Source organism: Cupressus sempervirens, chromosome 4 (genome assembly GCF_028749045.1).
Source record: "Cupressus sempervirens isolate cs-2001-9-10 chromosome 4, ASM2874904v1, whole genome shotgun sequence".
Taxonomy (NCBI): domain Eukaryota; kingdom Viridiplantae; phylum Streptophyta; class Pinopsida; order Cupressales; family Cupressaceae; genus Cupressus; species Cupressus sempervirens.
Window position 1 is genome coordinate 669,394,948 of NC_143121.1, and position 20,120 is coordinate 669,415,067.

Genomic DNA, 20,120 nt, shown 5'->3' on the forward strand with positions numbered 1-20,120 from the left:
TAGAGGAAAGGTTAAAGTTATGAAAAGGAAGTTATAATGGATATTTGATTAATAGACTCTAATAAAGAAAATTAATTGTTTATGTCAAGTAAACTACTAAGGAATGTCGACTAATGCTACTGTCAATTGAGCCATAGTTAGTGCTGAGAAAATCTAGTGTTGACTAAGCATCAACATCAAATGAGAAAGTTAGTTGATGCCAAGCCAAAAAGATTAATCAAAGATCCAGTATTCCAATATTGATCGAGTGTTAGAATTTAGTGAATGTCAAGTTACAATAAATGATCAAGTTCAACAAAATTGTAAGATCAAGTCAACTTAGTTGATTTCTTGGGAGATGAAAACATGTCAAAGATTAGATTAATGAGTTGGATCATTAAATTTAAAGTGGTGATTAAGTAAAGACCTAACAAGAGGATTCTAGAGAATTTTCTAGAGGATGATCAAGAAGTTCTATAGATACATTGAATCGATTTGTAGTTGATCATAAACCCTAAGATATATGGTGGATGTAGAAAATCGTAAAGCATAAATTGCCTGTTTAAAGGGTTATTGAACAAAATATTAAGTGATGTGTTCAATCAAGCCTAGTTGAGCCCACCCATTGTGTATGAGTGAGTTCATATATAAAGCAAGGTTGATCAAAAGCACACAAGAGTGTGAATGAGAAGCTAACGGAGAAAGCTTTTAGATGTGATGTTGTCATTGATAAGTGATTTTGAGCAGAAGGCATAAGTATTGATGAGAAGAGTAGAATGATTTCTTGAAGGGTGTCCAAGCAGATCAAAACTAGGGATGACAATGAAAGGCTTATCAATGAACTAGCATAAGGATTGAATAGAGATCTAAACCAGAAAAAGTGAGTTGTAATCACATAGATTCTTACTAAGTAGAAAGGAAAACACGTGAAAAGTAAAAATAATAGTTCTAATGATGAAATTGATGAACTTGAAGCCCTCATTGATAAAAATTTAGGAAGAGGAAACACTAAATATCAAGTTATTTACTACCTATCATTTGTTTTTCATACAAAAAAGTTGGTCATATTACTGGTAGATGTTCTGACAAAGAAGATAAGGATGAAAAGAAGGAAATAAAGTACAAATGAAGAGGAGATGACAAAGACTACAAAAGAAGCAAGGATGAAAAGGTAAGAAATCTCATTGTATTGCTAAAGAAAAGACTAATAATGAATCTAAGAGTAATGATGATGAAGTTGTTTATGTTGCTATGAAAGAAGAATCTAATGAAGATGAGAAAAGTACATTAATTTCTTTTGTGAATAGAAGTGATAGATGGATAATTGATATTGGATGTTCCAAACATATGATTAGTAATCAAGACAAATTTGAAGATATTAGTCCATACAATTGTGGATGTACTAAATTTGGTAATGATATCCCATGAGTCATCAAAGTTAAAGGCACTATTCAACTAAAGGACAAGATAATATATGAAAATATTTACTGGGTTGAAGGACTTAACTAAAATTTAGTGAGTTCTTCATAGCTAAAAAATTCAAGTTACATAGTTGAATTTTACAATAGGAAGGCCAAGATACATGATGGTGATGGTAATACAATTGGAACTAGCGAAAAGATAAGAGGTAACTTATTCTAGCTAAACCTATTAGAAGAGAAATGTATGTTTGCACAACAAGAAGATGTTTGGCTATGTCACAAAAGATTATGTCATGTGAACTTTGACAATTTTGTGGATATCAATAAAATGAAGAAAGTAAGAGGATTTCCTAAACTAAAGAAACCTGACAACTCTGTGTAAATAGTGTCAATTAGGAAAGATGACCAAGTCTAGTTTTAAGAGTACAACATATACTACCTATGATATTTTGGAATTGGTTCATACTAACCCATGTGGAACTATTGGTGTTAAAAGTTACCATGGAGATAAATATTTTATTCTATTTGTGGATGAATACTCTAGAATGATAACTGTAATGTTTATTAATGTTAAATCTAATGCCTTCTAGTTATTCAAGTGGTATTTAGCTAGAGTTAAAAAAGAAATAGGGAAGAATTTGAAATGTTTGAGATTTGACAAAGGTGATGAACTCATTTCACATGAGTTCAAAACATTCTACTATGACAAGGGAATTAGAAGAAAAATTTCAGCACAATGAACCCCTTAGAATGGGATCGCTGAAAGTAGGAACAAATCAGTTATGAATTGTGCTAGAACACTAATGACAAAGAAAAGCATATCACAAAAATATTGGAGAGAAGTGGCAAGTAATGTTTTTTATACCTTTAATAGAGTTCAAGTCAAGAAAGATACAAATGCTACACCTTATGAACTATGGTATGGTTATGCTTCCAATGTATTTCAAAATCTTTGGAAGTAGATGTTACATATTGAAAGATAATAGAGATGGAAAACTTCATGCAAAAAGTGATGAAGGCATATTCCTAGGTTATTCCACAAAAAGAAAAGCTTATAAGTGTTTAAATTCTAACACTAACAAAGTTGTGGAAAGTGCAAATGTGAGAATTAATGAGTTTGCATAAAAATGCAATGCTTCAAGTAATGAAGAACTTGAAGACTATAGTACATTCATCTATGTGGATGATGATGCTCCCAGCACTCAAAGGGAAAAGACAAATCAAGCTACAAGATCCCATCCAACAGGAAATGATGGAGTAGAAATACAGAATGTCAACTAGTAGATATTGGGTGTCTAGCAAAATATTGTAGATGTTGAGTCATAGATAGGAAATGTTGACCATAAGATAGTGAATGAGGAGCATTCAAAACTAGAACTAGAATTAGAATGTAAAGAAGAGGAAATGAACTTGAAATTTATTTTTTGAGGTGAACTTGAAGAAGAGCCAAGAAAGAAGCTACTTGTATTAGAAAAGTATGTGAGAAGACATCATAAACTTGATCAAATAACTGGATATTTTGAATCAAGTTTTATGGAAAGAAGAAAACTCAAAGGTGACACATGCTTATTGTGTGAGTCTAAGCCTAAATCAATAAAAGATACTTTAGATAATGAACAGTGGATACATGCAATGAATGAAGAAATTGACTAGATTGAGAAGAATAATACTTGGACCTTAGTGCCAAGACCTAAAGCCAAAAATGTAATTTTGACAAACTGTGTTTTTAGGAACAAGCTCAATGAAAATGGTGAAGTAACAATAAACAAAACAAGACTAGTATGCAAGGGTTATGCACAAGAAGAATGAGTCAACTACGTAGAAACTTTTTCTCTTGTGGCTAGACTTGAAGGAGTTAGAACTCTTCTTGCATACTCAACTCACAAGAACTTCAAGGTATATCAAATGGATGTCAAATCTATATTTTTAAATTATATACTAGAGGAAGAAGTATACATTGAATAGCTTGAAGGATTTATAAATCTAGAAAAGACGAACATAGTATGTAAACTAAACAAAGCTCTTTATGGACTAACGGAAGCACCAAGAGCATGTAATGAGAGGTTACATAGCTATTTAGTGAAAATTGGTTTTGAGAGAACTAATGATAACAACAATATATACTTGAAAAATGGAAAGAATAATGAAGTATAGTTATCTGACATATTTTTTGATGACATTATATTTGGAAGAAGAAAAGTATTATGTAAATCATTTGCTAATGAAATGAAAAAGGAATTTGAAATGTCAATGTTTGGTGAGATCAAATTATTTATTAGTTTACAAGTGTGCCAAATGAAGTTTGGTATTTTCATTTCACAAACCAAATACATCAAGGAAATATTGAAGACTTTTGGTATGGAAGATTCAAGACTAGCGAGTACACCTATGTCTGTAAGACATAAGCTAACTAAGACTAGTGATTCTACTGATGTGAACCAAACCCTATACAAATTCATCATAGAAAAATTACAATATGTTGTTCACAATAGACCAAATATTGCATTAGTAGTTGGGATTATTGCTAGATTTTTAGCAAATCCTAAAGATAATTTCACGTGATGGCTATAAAAAGTATAATGAGATACCTAAAAGGTACAAAATATTATGGATTATACTACAAGAGAAGTGATAGATTTGAACTAAAGGGCTAAAAGTACAATTTTGTGTCACCTTTGGGGCTAACTTATAGGTTTTGATAGGATGGAATCCACCCATATGGCTTCGAGAGGGACCGTATCTAGCTAAAACTACATGGCGCTGACTATACACCAAGTGACGTGTACACATCTATAGGGATCTAGTCAGATTAGATCTAGCTAAAACAATGAAAATTATATGATTCATAGAGAGACAAATCTGCCAATCATTTTCATTAGATAAGTAGGCTGGAATTGCAAAGGAGGAAGAGCTATACAAGACATTCGACCGAATTAGGCATGTGAGGAATTTCTCCTAATTTGTTTAATATGTTTTAAGTTTTATTTTATGCTTTCGTAGGGAGAAATATAGCTCTTAATGTGTATTTTAATGTAAATTGTTTTAAATAGTTCAATTTTTTAAATATTATTATATGTTTATTTTTAAGTACTTTAATATTAGATAAAGTTTAGAAAATGTATTGAAATTTAGTAAAACTTACAAATTATTAGAAAAATTGTAAAATATTATTTATAAAAAATAGTAGAAAATTATGTAGAAAATTATATAGAAAATTTTAAAAAGATTATAATAGATAGAAATTTTTTTAACTTTATAAAATATTAGAAAATTTAAAAAATATTAGAACAATTAGAACTTTTTGAAAATATTGGAAAATTTAGAAAATAATACAACAATTAGAAACTTTTGAAACTTTAGAAAAAAATAGAAAAAAAATTATTAAATACAAAAAATTAGTTAGATGTAAATTAGAGAATTTTTTTAATTTTGAATTTTTTTTATTACAAATCATTAGATATTTTTATAAAGGTAAAGGTTTAGAAAGAACTGTAAACTAGTAACTAAAACCATAAGATTGAACGAAATAAGACTTTACCTCTTACGGTGAACACAAATAAATTCTAATTGGAACCTTAACATTGGACCTTAAGAAAGAGAAAAAATTATCATTAAATGTAATTAAATCACAACATTAAATCTAATCAAATTCAAACTAAATCTCACATTGAATCAAATTAGACTCTAACTCTTATATTGAACTTTAAATCCAAATATGTTGACCTAAACTGCTCTGTAAACCCTAAATTTCTCTATAAACCCTAAACCACTCTCTAACCATATAATCTTAAAACCTCTCTCTCGCTCTCTCTCTCTCTCTCTCTCTCTCTCTCTCTCTCTCTAAACTACTCTCTAAACACCATAATCTATAACATAACTTCATCACTCCCACTCCTAAACCAAATCTCTCTAAAACCTAAACAACTCTTTAAATACTTAATCACTTTGTAACTCCTAAATCCCATCATTGTAAAACCTAAACCACTCTCTAAACCCTAAACTACTGTCTAACCCCTAAACCCCATCTCTCTAAATACTAAATCACTCTGTAACTCCTAAACCCCATCTTTGTAAACCTTAAACCACTCTCTAACTCCTAAACCCCATCACTTTAAACCCTAAACCACTCTCTAACCCCGTTTAATCCCTAATGTAACTTCATCTCTCCCATCTCATCTCTCTCTCTCTCTCTCTCTCTCTCTCTCTCTCTCTCTCTCTCTCTCTCTCTCTCTCTCTCTCTCTCTCTCTCTCTCTCTCTCTCTCTCACTCTCTCTCTCTCTCTTACATAACTTCATATATCTCTCTCTCTACATCTCATCTATCCCAACCCTAAATCATAATCCCTAACATAACTTCATCTCTCCTCTCTATCTCTCTCTAACTCCTAAACTTTATTTCCCTAAACCCTAAACTACTCTCTAACTCCTAAACTCCATTGCTCTAAACCATAAAACACTCTCTAAGTCCTAAACCCCACCTTTGTAAACTCTAAACCACTCTCTAAATCCTAAACCCCATCTCTCTAAACCCTAAACCACTCTCTATCTCCTAAACCCCATCTCTCTAAACCCTAAATCACTCTAACCCTATTTAATCCCTAACATAAATTCATCTCTCCCATCTCATCAATCGCTCTCTTACATAACTTCATATCTCTCTCATAACCTCATCTATCCCTAACATAACTTCATCTCTCCCCTCTATCTCTCTCTAACTCCTAACTCCTAAACTCCATCACTCCAAACCACTCTTTAACTCCTAAACCCCATCTTTATAAACCTCAAACCACTCTCTAACTCCTAAACCCCATCTCTCTAAACCCTAAACCACTCTCTAACCCCATTTAATCCCTAACATAACTCAATTTCTCTCATCTCATATCTCTCTCTCTTACATAACTTCATATATATATATATATATATATATATATATATATATATATATATATATATATATATATATATATATATATATATATATATATATATATATATATATCTCATAACCTCATCTATCCCAAACCTAACCTAGAATCCCTAAAATAACTTCATCTCTACCCTCTATCTCTAACTCCTGAACTCCCTCTCTCTAAACCCTAAACCACTCTCTAACTCCTAAACTCCACCACTCTAAACCCTAAACCACTCTCTAACTCCTAAACCCCATCTTTGTAAACCCTAACTTCATCTCTCTCTCTCTCTCTCTCTCTCTCTCTCTCTCTCTCTCTCTCTCTCAACCTCATCTATCCCAACCCTAAACCATAATCCCTAAAATAACTTCATTTTTCCCCTCTATCTCCTCTAACTCCTTAACTTCATCACTCTAAATAATAAACCACTCTCTAACTCCTAAACTCCATCGTTCTAAACCTTAAACCACTCTCTAACTCCTAAGCCCCATCTTTGTAAACCCTCACTTCATATCTCTCTCTCATAACCTCATCTATCCCAACCCTAACCCATAATCCCTAACATAACTTCATCTCTCCCTTCTATCTCTCTAGCTCCTAAACTTCATTGCTCTAAACCCTACACTACTCTCTATGCCCTAAACTCCATCTTTGTAAAACCCTAACTTCATATCTCTCTCTCTATCATAACCTCATCTATTTTTACCTATTATGGAAAAAAATGTAATGTAGTTAGCATTTCTTTATATGTTGTACAATAGGTTTGTTTAGCAAGATTCATTTAGCGTGTTTCGATTCAATTAGTTTATAATAATTTGTGTATATATGTATATGTATGCATGTGTAGATCTCTATTATCATCTATCAAGTTTTTTTTGTTTATATATGTTTTGTCATTATAGCATCAAGGGGTAGTAATTTTAGAGAGGCCAATGTACATGGTTGTCCCTATATTAGTTCATCCCATAGATTGAAAACTAGTACCTAGGATAGGAAGACATTATTCAATGATACTATTTAACACTTACAAAGTGTACTTTATACTATTGATCAGATTCTACAGGCTTCACCTATGCTACAACATAGGGAAAAGGTGATTGAAATTAGAGATGAGTTTATTAGCATGATGTCCATTGTTGAGGGTTTTAACCCTTATAATAGTGTTAGTTTGGACACTTTTTATAGTGCTTTATCTCATACTATCAGTGGTGGTTTGTGATGTAGGGAGATAGATGAGATGGTCCTAGTGGAGAGTATGAAGAACATGTTGCCACATCATTGACTTTTGAAAAAGGTTAGAGGGTACTGTGCTATAAGGTATACTAATCCATTGGTGGCACCTTTCCTATATCCTCATTGGTTGGTTGCACATCACATGTGACCCCAATAAGATGAGTTATCCTTATATTTCTGCAAAAAATTGTTCACAAAATTTCATCTACATCGAGATTTTGATTACATAGATATCATGGAACATGTTGGGCAGGGTCAAGGTAGGTTTTCAAATAAATTTAGACACCTAGATGCTCATACACCCATTAATAAATAGGCATTGATGGTCCAAACCTTTTGGTGATGCCAAAATGTTTGGAGTTAGTTGTAGCTAGAGATAGAGTAGTAGATGATACATGTAGACATGTCTATGAGAGTATTGCCAATATTGCTACCCAGATGCATGAGATGTCTTCTGACCGAGTGCACAGAATACGTGACATAGTCATGATCTACTTCTATAGGTGGTCATACTACTGCATCATCTTTAGGTGATGATATTTATCATGAGGTTTACATCCCATCTCAACTAGATGTCTCCATGGAGTCTTTAGTAGACCTCTTGAGGTCTATGAGTACATGTTTTTCCGATTGATCTACTTTTAGCCTATTAAGCTTTAAATTGTTAACTAGATTGCCACTTAGTGTGGTGCCATCATATGTGATTAGCATCATCATAGGTACATCAAAGGCACAAGGTGGTCAGAGGTAGGAGGACATATATGTTGCAACTATAGCTCCACCACAAACCATAGTTGAGGAGGATGTAGCCCCCCTACTAAGGTAGGTTCTCACCCACCACAACATTCATTACTCACAGATATGCTCACAAATCCTACACTTGATTTTGACAACAAGTTTCACATACCTTATTTATGTATCACATGTCAGTCACACTGATGATAAGGAGAATGACTCTAAAGAAGAAGATGAAAATAAGGGAGAAAATACAACTAATCGAGATAGCAATGGCATGTTAGGTTCATGTGAATGGGAACTCTTGTCACAAATGAGAGCACTATCTACTATGATACTAAATGAGTTATATATTCTTGGAATATTTTTCCTTTTTTATACAATATATGAGATAAAAACCCTACACAACATGATTGGGAGCTTTTAATGAATCATACAAAAATTTCACCTAATCATAAATGAAAATGAAGAGGTTTATAGGTATATACATTTATTCAATACAAATAATGGAGTGAAAATGCTTAATAAAAAAATGTTTAAGTTATTAAATTTTCTAGTTGCAATAAGCACAACAATAACTTCTAGATGCAAAAATAGGAGTGAGGTGTATGATGACCAATTAGATGAATATGTGTTGCTCTATATAGGACAATACGTAATGCTTACAACAAAAATTTGGATAGAAGTAGGACTTGTCAATGAAGCTACTTGTGAAATTAGTGATATCATCTGCAAACTAGGTACCAGGCTACTAAATGTACCCATATATGTTCTCATATTTTTACAATAGACCAAAATGGAACCAAGAGGATCCTAGATGTGTGTCAATAGTGACTATCACATTAGGTAATCAAAGACAACTACCAATCACCATGTTGTGCTCTATCACAATACACAAATCTCAAGGACTTGCACTACAAAAAGCAATAGTAAATATCAATGCAATTGAAAGGAAAGGCCTCACTTTTACATCTATATCTAGAGTAAACAACAATAGATGGTCTTGGAATTCAACCTACTTTCAATTTTGAAAGATTATAAAAAATGAAAAGTAAACTGTACACAATTATACGAAAAAAAGGAATAGGAACGCCTAGATTAGATGAATCTTTAAACAAAACATATGTACTTTTGAATGTGAAGAGAAATGAAAAAGATAATGTTTAATAAATCAACATGCTCAAACTATACAACTGAATTATAATTAGTACAAGAAAAAATATACTCAAATAATTTCTCAAGAATATATAAGACTATCATCATAATCCTTGTACCTTCAAAGGTGCAAGTGCTAATATATGTTACTATAGACTTTACCTATTGGGTCTACTAATCAAGTGACAAAATTCTCATTTTTTACCCCCTTTATGAATAGGGAATTCATTTCCCTTGTAATATAATTATGTTTTACTGCTAAATTGAAAATCGTATGAACCTTCATAAGGTAATATATATGAAAGAAAAATAGTGAAATATGTTCTCAAAATGAGGAAATTATTTCCCCAGAACGGAAAAAATTGCATTGAAATTGAAAACTCTTTTCAATTTTTATGTTGGATAGCTTCACATCTTGCTTCGAGATGCAAAAAATAATCATGTCGAAAGAAGGAGCTTAGTAATATCATGGTTCACATGACATCATTGCGTTGGAATGCTCTACTGCATCTAAGTCAAAAGTAAAGATTATTTTGTTTCATTAAGGCTAGATTGTTCTTCTTGTCTAGAGGAATAAAGCATAAACATGGCTTAAATTTAATAAGATTGTATTGTATTGGTTTCAAATGTGATGTTGGATTGTGAGTGGATTGAACTTTAAATCCCTTCAAAGAAATACTAAAATTATTATAAATGCAGTGCAATGGTACAATACACATCAACTATTCAACATCAATATGGTTCCACATATTAGATGTTGTTATTCCTATAATCATCCATATCTGGTAATAGAAGTCTGGTTTAAATGTAGCAAATATTTCTTTCAAATGTGCACCAGACTTCAATGAACATGCATTTAAATTGAATGAAAAAACAAATCAAAGTTTTTGTTACTGACTTTTGGTATTCACTATCAATAAATTTTCAGCCCAAGCTCCTTGTCTTGTGTCAAGAGGGAAATGGATGGTTCATATATAAATTATGGTTCTACATTTGAGGAAGCTACAAGGAAATTTGGTAACATGAAAATATCTCTAGGAGGGTTTTACTGTAGTAAAATTTTTAATATTTGGCACAACATGGACTTTGATGATGTCTCAATCAATAATTTGACAACCTTTAATTCACCCCATGTAGTATGTTGAGAATTTATATACATATAATCAGAGATACAAAACTGTTGCTCCATAGAAATAAAGATACATGATTATTTTACTGTCTAGTTAAAGCATTAAATGTTACCTCTAATTTATTATGCTGATAGGTGTCCCCTATAGTGGAAGAAGGTTCATCAAATATTTTGTGTCCATGTTTATTCAGTCATAAATACTTGCTGGTGACAATTGCAGTTTGACGTAGTTTGACTTTTCAATTCATCTTTTTACAATAAATACAATGGTTATTTAGCAATAAATATTGCTAATGACAACTGTAGTTTCACTTTTGCATTGATCTAGTGATAAATACCAACTATAATTTGACAGTTTCTAATTATCTTTCTTCAGTGATAAATACCAACTACATTTTTACTTTTCCATTGATCTTGTTCTCCAATAAATACCAACTACTATTTGATAGTTTCCAATGATGTTTCTTTAGAAATAAATACTTATTGATAACTACAATTAGACATATATTACTTAGGCTAACAACTGTAGTTCAAAACTAAATACTTGTGGCTAACAACTCCAATTCTCCATTTTAACCCTTCAACTACTATAGGCACCTAAAAAAGATATTGATCAGCATATTTAACATAGATATTATCTGAATAAATATATATAAGCTAGTTATTGTATAATGACCTAAGTGAAAGACTCAACAAGGGTCCATTACATTACACATGACTGTACAATGCAATAGATCAAGTTGACATTTCAGAACACCATATAGATGAATAATGTCTATTTGTTGTCCATACTTTTCTCATTATTATTAAATGATATTATATTTATAACTACCACTTCATAAATTTTTTTCCAAAACTAATATATCTTTTATACACTCAGAAGTGTACAATTTTAAATTTTTCATGTAAGGTCCAATATTAAAATTAAATTAATTAATTATGGTATATAAGTTCTATAATTAGTTTTGTTCTTGTAAATTTTTTTATTTCAACTTCTGGCAAGGAAATAAATGTAATATTTTTTTAGGTCCTTTAAAAAATTATAAATTCATTCAATGTATAACTAATAGACATAGTTTAAGGCATACAACTGACATAGGAAAAGGAAGAATAACAAGGGCCAAAGGCTCACCTAGCTATCCAGACTAGCCCGCAAGAGTTAACACAACGGAAGAAAGCACAAGGAACAATAACCAAAGGGGGAAGAAGAATGAAATACTTTTATTGATTCTTCAAATGTTCAACATACATTCCTAGCTATAAGGCCTTTTGGATTATGTCCAATTACAAATGCATTCACATTCAATGATCCAATTGCAAATTTTCACATTCAGTTTGGCTCTCTAATCCTCTTCCCAAAAACTTTCCTAACTCTAAGCCAAAATACTCTATATATATTTTCCAAAATGGCTTATAGATCATTCTAGAATCATTACATAAGAGGAAGACAAACCCAACAACAATATGAACTCATCCCAAGAAAATATCTTAACATAAATTTTGTGAACAAAATAAATCCCACAAGTTGGCTCGTAGAAATCACGTCCAAATACTATCACTCAACATACACTGGGTAACTCAGCACATGAAGAGTCTTTTGACATACACTAGGTAACTCAGCACATGAAGAAGGTCTATAGTAACTTGGCACATGAAGGAGTGCTACATTAACTTGGCACCAACTAAGTGCTATAGTAACTCAGCACATGAAGAGTGCTACAGTAACTCGGCACCAGCTAAGTGCTACAGTAACTTGGCACCAACTAAGTGCTACAGTAACTTGGCACCAACTAAGTGCTATAGAAACTTGGCATCAACTTGCAAAATGAACAAAAATTGAGCAGGATAACAAGGCAACCCAGGATGCTCCTGCGTCAACAACTATTCTACTAAATTTTCTAAAATTGTTTACAATTTAAATAAAGATTTGTTTAGATATATATTTTTAAGTCACAATAATAGAAGTTCCAGATATTATTTTGGTTTAAGATAAAAATAGGTTTTGAGGGGACCCTAAAATCCCTTATAGAGACAATACATCAAATACTCAGTAGAGGCCAACAAAATAGAAAATTGGGAAAGAACATTGTGGGAAGCATAAAAATTATAATTGAAAAAATAGGTTTTGATTGGACCTAAAAGCCATATCAAATTTTTGATATAAAGATATTCAATGAAGTACCCAAAATAGAGTGATGCTAACAAGAAGCCTAAGACATACCAAAGGAATAGTGCCAAGTACAAGACTATTCAAGATGAAAAGAAATTGGTAGCAAGGATAAAATAAATAGAAATCACAACCTACCTAATGGGAAAGAAACTAGGATCCCACATCCTAAGGAAAAAAAAGGAGAAATTTAATTTTCTTTTGCCTCCCTTCTTCTACTAGCTTGACAATTTATTCTTCATCTTTTTCACCTTCTAGCTCTTCTCCAGCTCTTGCTTCTTCTTCTTTATCTCCTTCATTACCTGATGTAATAAACAATCCAAATGCTTCCTTCCATATAAGAATGCTCTCTTTCTCAAATTCATGAGCTTTATTCTTCTAAATTTTGTATTCCCTCTCTTTCAATAAGAATTTATTTACAAAATCTTTTAGAGCTATAGAGATATGTGTCTTTCCCAAATCTGGCATTGTTTGGGATAAAGTGGTCTCCCTTATTTTTCTTTTAGTGGATAATTCCCATTTTCACTTAGCATCTACTTTATTACATAAATTCTTAGGAATGCCTTCACCTAATTCTATAGGTGTATATTTAAACTTTATCATCATATTTATCATTTATTTTTCAAGCTTCTCTTGATCATCTTTATTTAAAGAATTAAAATTGATTGTCTTCAAAGCTTCTATAAAAGATGATTCTTTAATCATCTCACATACCTATTCAATAGTTGTTGGAGCTTGTTTCGATATAGTTTGAAGTTTTCTTAGATCATCAGACTTTGTTTCTTTTTCATATTCCTCCTCCTCAAGTGTTATGATGATTTTTCTCCTCAACCTCTTAGGTAAGCTTTGCTTCTGTGTTTTGGCTGACTTTCTCTTTTTTGGGCTATTTTTCTCTTTTGCAACTGGGGACTGAGCTTCCTTTGATATTGTGATGACTCTTCTTTTAGGCTCTGATTTTGGTAGTGTAACAGATTTCTTCACACCTTTATTGAGATCCTCCTTCACTTTTGGATCAATAATCACTATTTTCTTCTATTTTTTTGCCTTGGACTCAATGAATACTATCTCTTTACCCTTTAATTCTTTGGCTTTAGCTTCTTCCTAAGGTTCCTCGTCCTCTCCTTTTCCTTCAATTATCTAAAGTTGGCCTTTGCTAAGTTTTCCCTCAAGATCTTTAATCATATTCTTTCATTTCTTATCCATCTTGGGCACTTTTTTTTCATCATGATTTTGATCTTGGCTACATCATAAGTACTAAATGGCTCAATATCCATGTCAAATGTTTCAGATAATAATGTAGTCACTTTTTTTGTAACTTCATCAACATCAACTTCGTATTGCATCAACCTGAGCCATACAACCCCTTGTAGTACTACCTATGCATAGATAAAACCTGTATCATAATAATTATCTCCAACTGAACTAGGTATCCTCATCTCATTTTTCATCTTATTCTTGAATTTTTTAAAATAATTGTCCATTATTGCCTCAAAATTTTCTCCCAATCGACTTATCAAATCACTTATTTTCTCAATAGTTGTGCTATTCCTATCCCATGAAATTGTTCCTATAGTGGGGAATAAATTATGTACATAAAAAAATATACAAACAAGTAAGGAACCAAAATTATAAGAAGTATTTTTTGCTTTCCTTATTGCTCCAAGATTCTCTGATAACATTTGTAGTTACAACTCGACAAGATCATAATTATGATCTTTCTTTACAATCTTGTATCCTAGGTCTACTACAATGCAAGGTACAATATTTAGTCAGCTTGACTAATAGAACTTGTGTGCAATCACACATACTACAAACTTAATGACTTGATCTATAATTCCATCAATTGGCATGCCATGACCATTCCATTTTTCTTTTCTTTTTTGATCAACAATATCCATTGCAAGAATTCTCATCATCTTTGGTCTATCCAAAGTAGGGTAACTAGTAAGTTAGTGAATGATAGCCTTTTTTATCTTAATTGGTCCACCTTCTAGCCATATATTTATATCGTGTAATCAACTCAACACAATATTTATCCACTCAACCTTGAAAACCTTTCGAAAGGGTAGGGCATGGGTTAGCCCTTTCTTGGCAATAATCTTGTGTTCATCTCTTAACAATCCATTATCACATAATTTCTCATATGTTGCTCAAAGTTTATAATCTTCTATTTCTACAAGGTGTAAAATTCATCATAAGTTAATGAAACATTTGGATACTCATTGAAATTTTCTTGATGCTGATCATTCCTTGTAATTTGTGCATTTCTATCCTTCAACATTTCTTTAACAAATCTAGACGTGGTAGATGTCATTTTCCAAATAGGGTTCGAAAAAAATTTCTTCAACAATATTGGAAATAAATTAACTTGGAACTAGAAAAATTTACTTAATTAGTTCTTTCGATTTTTCAAACAACACATGTGATTTTCTTGATATGTCATTGAATTCATCTCAATCACCTCTAAATCACTTGTGCACTGAAAAATCTCTTGGTAAAATGAAAATGAATACCAAAATTTGATATATACCTCTAATATTGTCCATTAGGTCTCTAATAAATATGTTTGTACTCTAGTAGGTGCACAATAGTTGTCTTGTTCTTTACAAGTCATGTTTGTGCTTCTTTCCATTTGAATAATCAGTTACTATCACTTTGCTTGGTCAATTCTATTTCATTCAGCCAATACATCATATTAGTTAACATAATCTCTTGCTTTATATTTCAATGCTTGGTCAATATAAACAATATTACTAATGCTCGACACTTTACAATGTAACATGTTGTATTACCCAAGTCTTCTCTTAGATTTGTCCTAATGCATTTTGATTCATGTTGATATGGAATTTCACTCACTTTTCTTGCTACGAACTAATGTATGATATAGCACTTAAGTATATAGTCTCTTACATACCTTTCTTCTTAGTTAGATGTGGTGTGATCACCTTATCCATTAGGTTGAGTGATTTGAGTTTCACTTAATCCACTACCTCTAGCTTCTACTATCTTTGTCCATGATTTAATCATCTCAAGTTTTCATTTTCCTTTGTTTCTTTCATTATTTGGTATTGGTGGTTGGGTCCCACAGTTCATACTAATAAGTCTAACCTTGAGACAACTGAAAGAAACTAGATTTCCATTTAACCATTTCTTGTAATTACTTCCAAAATGTTTCTTAATATAATTCTTTGGAATGTGTCCATACTCTCCACGGTAATGATAATTATGCTGATAGACGTCCACTATAGTGGAAGAAGGTTCATCAAATATTTTGTGTCCATGTTTATTCAGTTGTAGATACTTGCTGGTGACAACTGTAGTTTGACATAGTTTGACTTTTCAATTCATCATTCTACGATAAATACAATGGTTATTCAGCGATAAATATTTGTTGATGACAATTGTAGTTTCACTTTTGCATTGATCTTGTGATAAATACCAACTACAATTTGATAGTTTCTAATGATCTTTCTTTGGTGATAAATACCAATTACATTTTTACTTTTCCAATGATCTTGTTCTCCAATAAATACCAAATACTATTTAATAGTTTCCAATGATCTTTCTTTGGAAATAAATACTTGCTGACAACTATAGTTAGACATATATTACTTAGGCTAACAACTGCAGTTCAAAATTAAATACTTGTGGCTGACAACTCCAGTTTTCCATTTTAACCCTTCAACTACTATAAGCACCTTGGAAAGATATCGATTAGTGTATTTAATATAAATAATATCTAAATAAATATATGTTTATACCATGTGTTGTCATCCCAATCATAAGAGTTACCTTGCTTAGGTGCATGTTGTATGCACCCTAAAATGGTCGCCTAGACTATGGGCCCCCATTATTCAATTTATCAATTTCCTAAATCAATGGTTTGTAATATTTTATTAAATTAATTTATTTGATCAAATTTGATTATTTATTTTTGTAAGGTTGATCATTTATCCTAAGTCTTATTTAATTAAAAGAAAACCTCACTTTTAATTAAATAAAATAAGTCCCGATTTAATTAAAAGAAAACCTCTCTTTTAATTAAATTCATCCACATGTAATTAATTAAAAGAAAACCCCCTCTTTTATTTTAATTAAATATTTCCTATTTAATTAAAAGAACATGCTGCTTTTAATTAAATAAATTTCACATGGAAAATGAAATGAAATAAATAAAAATTAAATAAATTCCTTATTTCCTCCCTCATTTAATTATTTTCTTCTTTTCTCATTGGTGGACTTTTGTCTGACATGGATCAAACTCTATTATCCCATATTGGTTGTGAGAAACTTCCCACTTCCACATTTTCCTTTATAAAGGAGAGCCCTCTCCTCATTTTGGACATCCATTATTATGTTATTGTTATGTTGCAGGTTTGAATACATCCATTATTATGCTATTGTTATGTTGTAGGTTTGGAGAGCAATTTTTGAAGGAGTTTGAATACTGGAGCTTTTTGTGGAGAACTTCTATCTTGTTATTTTCTTTTCTCATGCATCCATGGCTTCCATCATGATGTTTCATCCTTGCATTTGTATATTAGCTTAGATCCATATTTGTTTTCATAGATTACTATTGCATTGTTATTGCATTTCCTTTCTTACATTATTTTGCATTATTATCATATAGATTAGTTTTCATCTCCATTTGCATGCATTTTGGATCCTTGAATCTCTTGTTCCATAGTGTATTTGAATGGGTACAAACTAGGTCAATGTGATGGCCTCCATTACAAATCCTTGGACTCCATGAATAGATAGCTATGAGCTGTCATTCAAGACCTCATTCTTGAGCAATCTTGGATATAATGACTCATAGAAGTGTGCCCACATTTTAGGCATACATTTCTAGCACCCACCATGGGGAAACCCAGCTTTTCTTTTTGGTTTTAGAAATATTTGGAGTTAATCCCCTTGTGCAAATTTGTTTGGAGATAAAAAAACCATAGATCTAAAAGATTTGATCATATCTCCCAAATGGCTCAGTATTTTGATCTGAATATGTTTTGCAAGGTGGAGACATATCAGACAAGCTTCACTCCAATTTTTAGATTTTCCTCAAGTATTTTAAATTTTTTATAAAAAAATATATTTTTAATGAAAAATCATTTTAAGGAGAAAATTAGTGATTTTTTTGGAAAAGTTTGCATTTTGGAAAGCCCTCTGAATTCCAAATAGATTTGGTCCTTGTGTTTTGATTTTAGAGATCATATTAGGGGTCAATAATTTGATTTGCAAAAATTGGTCTATTTTGATACAATGGCTCCCTAGGACACAAATTAAAAGATCTTTTCAAAATTCTAACATTTTTGGAAAGCTGTCTAATTTTTTACAAGGGTTTAGATTTTTCATTTAGGGTTTTCAATATAAATTCATATAATATAGGTCTAATCTTTATGACTAGGTCAAAAATTAATTTTAAAAAAAGGCATTTAATGAATAGCTTGCATTTAACTTTTACAATGGATCAATGCATGATGTGAGATTTTGTTTAGGTTATTTTATAATTATTTTCACTTTTAAAAATTAGATTTTTAGATCTAACCCTAGTTTTGCATAAGTTGGATATAGATTGCATATCTTGTGTTTGCTTGTTTTTTTTGTTGCTTTGCTTGTTGTGAGTGATCATTCAAGCATAACCAAAAGGTACAACAAACAAAAGACACATTGTAAGGATTATGAAGTATTTTGTTGGATCTCTATAAAATTTGGATTTGGAAGTAAAATGAACATCTCATGTGTTTGGCCTAAGTGATTTTACATGCTTTCATAGATTCACACTTCATTTGGTGCTCTAAAAGTGGATCTAGATTTGATTTCACGTGTTTGTGTTTCACATAGTAATTAGGCGCTATGAACACTATTTGGGAGATCTTGAGAGGCTGAGCTTCATTCGCTTGCTTTACATACAAACCTTCTCTTGATGATGGATCCCTTTCTAGGTAGGGAAGGATATTTGTTATTATCTCACTATTCCACTTGGTTTTGTCCTCATCATCCATTAGTACTTTTTCTTTTGAGATTGCTAGTATTTGTTGTTAGATTTTCCAAAAAATTGATGAGGTAATTTCAAATTAACATGTTAAAGAATCTTGTTTACTTTGTTTGGGTAATGTGAAGAGGCTAGAGGAGTATGCTTTTTTCCCTTTTGGGCACATCTATTGCAAAATTCTATCATATCTCATCTCTTTTGGACAAGTGAGTGCTTTTACTATAATAGTTTGGTACCAACATTTCTTAGGGTTATGCTATCAACTAGTACCTTTTCTTTCATTTTGGTTACAAGTGCTATTACATGTTGCTCAATATTCAAATGAACTCAAATGGTATCAAATTTCAGAAAATGACTCTTGATCTTCTTTCTTCTTCATCTTCCATGTTTTTCTAATCTCCCATTTCCATTCTTTCTCTTCTTTATGTCTTCTTGATTCATTTCCTCCTATTACCATATAGCCCGCCTTCTTCTATTCATCCTTTCTCTTCTTCCATGCTTGATTCTTCTTCTTCTAGAACCATGGATCTTGAATATCTTGTTAGGGACCCTCATTTGAGCACAGATGAACTTGGTTTCCATCTTAACTTTGAAAAGTGTCATTACTACAATAGATATATGGATGCTAACATTTTTGTAAAAATGATTGAAAAGGGAAGAACTTAGATGTTCTTGCTAGGATCATACACAAGATCAGATCACAATATCCTTCTTCCAAATATTCCTTATCTTCCAAGTCTCACCATGATTCTTATAAGTATCGTTTAGATTCTTCATCTTCTAAGTCTTATAATGATTCTTATAAGTATCATTCAGATTCTTCATCTTCTAAGTCTCATCATGATTCTTCCAAATATCATTCACATTCTTCATCTTCTAATTCTTGTCATGATTCTTCTAAATATTATTCACATTCTTCATCTTCTAAGTCTTATGATGATTCTTCTAAATATCATTCACATTCTTCATATTCCAGATCTTACCATGATTCTTCTAAATATCATTTGTTTAGGTCTTCACCTACCTCTTCTTCATGATATCATTCTTCCTCTACTTATACTAAGAGTCTTATTCCTCTTATTGAGACATACCATAATGAACAACATGAAAAGTCTTGTGATATACCTATCTATAATGTATATAATGACAATGATTATGATGACAATGACTATTATATTCCTACGATTCCTAAAAGTCCTCTAAGTCCTATGCTTATGCTTAAAGAGAATGAGTCACAGATAGATATTGATGGTAAACCATATGACTCAAATTTTGGAAACAACATTGATAAAGTTTGTGAACAATACCAAAATGATAAATCTGCATTTTTTGAGGAAGAGAAAGAATATTTTTGCACTGAAATAGAACATCAATGGCATAAGAGTTCCTCTTCTAAGAAC